The sequence below is a fragment of the Anomalospiza imberbis genome, unplaced genomic scaffold (genome assembly GCF_031753505.1).
Source record: "Anomalospiza imberbis isolate Cuckoo-Finch-1a 21T00152 unplaced genomic scaffold, ASM3175350v1 scaffold_209, whole genome shotgun sequence".
Classification (NCBI taxonomy): domain Eukaryota; kingdom Metazoa; phylum Chordata; class Aves; order Passeriformes; family Viduidae; genus Anomalospiza; species Anomalospiza imberbis.
The window spans coordinates 52,501-55,000 of NW_027099842.1; positions in this window are offsets into that span (position 1 = coordinate 52,501).

The window sequence follows — 2,500 nt, forward strand, 5'->3', positions numbered from 1 at the left end:
CCCCGGGGACAGCAGGTCTACCCCGCGCACAGCGGGTCTACCCCGCGGACAGCAGGTCTACCCCGCGGACAGCGGGTCTACCCCGCGGACAGCGGGTCTACCCCGCGGACAGCGGGTCTACCCCGCGGACAACCGGTCTACCCCGCGGACAGCGGGTCTACCCCGCGGACAGCAGGTCTACCTCGCGGACAGCAGGTCTACCCCGCGGACAGCAGGTCTACCCCGCGGACAGCAGGTCTACCCCGCGGACAGCAGGTCTACCTCGCGGACAGCAGGTCTACCCCGGGGACAACAGGTCTACCCCGCGGACAGCAGGTCTACCCCGGGGACAACCGGTCTACCCCGCGGACAGCAGGTCTACCTCGCGGACAGCAGGTCTACCCCGCGGACAGCAGGTCTACCCCGCGGACAGCAGGTCTACCCCGCGGACAGCAGGTCTACCTCGCGGACAGCAGGTCTACCCCGGGGACAGCAGGTCTACCCCGCGGACAGCAGGTCTACCCCGGGGACAGCAGGTCTACCCCGCGGACAACCGGTCTACCCCGGGGACAACAGGTCTACCCCGCGGACAACCGGTCTACCCCGCGGACAGCAGGTCTACCCCGCGGACAGCAGGTCTACCCCGCGGACAGCAGGTCTACCCCGGGGACAGCAGGTCTACCCCGCGGACAGCAGGTCTACCCCGCGGACAGCAGGTCTACCCCGCGGACAGCAGGTCTACCCCGGGGACAGCAGGTCTACCCCGCGGACAGCAGGTCTACCCCGGGGACAGCAGGTCTACCCCGCGGACAACAGGTCTACCCCGGCTCCGGGGCCGCCGGGCCCGGCGCGGCGCCCGGGCGGCGGGCGGTGGACGGCGGACAACAGGTCTACCTCGCTCCGGAGGGACTTAGGCGATTTCCGGCAGCGGCCGGGTAGACCTGTTGTCGCGGCCGGGTAGACCTGTTGTCGCGGCCGGCTCCGGAAGTTCACCAAGGGGTCGCTGTTTTCAGCTGCCTCCGGCTACGTCATCGCAGGGGCCGGCCTGCGGCGGCGCACCTTCCCGGTCGCTTTCCATCGGTCCTCTTGGAGGCGTCTGCGGCCTGGGACTCGTCTGTCCGTACTATGGGAGCGAGGTGACGGGCCGTCTCCCCGCAGGCTCGTCCCGTGCCTGTGACCGAAGCGGCGAGGGAGGCCGGGGGCCCCCGTGCGCAGTCCTCCGAGCGAGGCGAGTGCCGCTGACGCGGGACGAGCCCCGTGGCGTCGTCCCGGTCCGCCCGTCTGGCCCAGGGAAACGGGGTGTACGGTTCGAGAGGCGAGAGAGAGCTCGAGAGAAAGAGGAGAAATAAAGCGAGAAGGGAAAAAAAGAGGGAGAGAAGCCGAGAGAGACCGAGTACGAGCTGCGAGCTGCCCGTCGGCCGCGGCCATCGATTTCGTGGGCCGTGTCCCGCTTCGGCCCGGCTGTGGCCGGCTTGGCGAACGGGGGGGCGCCCCCCCTGGGGATTGCTGGCGGGCGAGGCGGCGGCGCCTCGCCCCTTTCCTGCCCGGCCTTAAGCCGGGGCGCGCCCCGCTCGGCGGGCGCGCTTTCGGGCTGTCGCTCCGGTGCGGTGGGCGGCAGCCGCGGGTGGACGCGGCCGGGGCTTTTCCCGGCCCTCGCCTGAGAGCCCCGAGCGCGGCGCGCGCGGGCCCGCCGAGGTGGCGGCGTCCCGTTCCCCTGCTTCCCGACCTGGTTGTGCCAGCGTGTCCGTGTCGGAAGGGTGGCGGGGGCCCGTGCGGCGGGGCGCGCGGCCCGGCCTCGGCGTCGCTGCCTCGCTTGAGGGACTCGGTGACGGCGGTCGCCCGATGAGCTGTGGAGCCGGGGTGGCGGCACCCCGCGCCCCACCAGCGCGCGCTGTTGAAGTCGTCCCCCTTCCTCGGCCTTAAGCCGGGGACCCGCGTCGCGGGCGAGTTTTTTCAGGGGCGGAGGCCGGCCGCGGTGGCCGGCCGCCCTAGCACGGACCGGAAGCCGACCCAGAGCCCCCCCGGAGCGTTGTCGCGGGCGAGGCGGCGGCGCCTCGCCCTTCCTCGGTCCTGTGAGGATCGAGCCGTTTACCGCCGGTGCAGGGGCGGGGGGGCGGGTTGTGCCAGCCGGGTCCGTTGCCTTTTTTTTTTTTGGTTCGGACGTGCCGACTTGCGGGCGGTGTGGGGGCCGCCCGCCAGGCCTCCGTCGCTTTTTTTTCTCTCGCGGCCCTAAGCCGCGGCACCGAGAAGCGCGCGAGGAAGGCGCGCGGGCCCACGAAAAGCGAAGGCGTGCAGGCGAGAGAGAGAGAGCGAGAACGCCGGTGGGGTTGGGCGGGGGGGGGGTGAGAGGTGCGTGCCTCGCCCCACCCCGCCCCGGGCCCGCGGCCCCCGTGGCTAGCACGGGTGTCCTTGTGTGGCGCGCGCCATGTGCCTTTTTGTTGTGCCGTCCCCCGGCTTGTTTTTTTTTTTTTTTTCCGGAGGGAGAGCCGACCGCCGCGAGGCGGGCGAAAGCCGGTGGCCC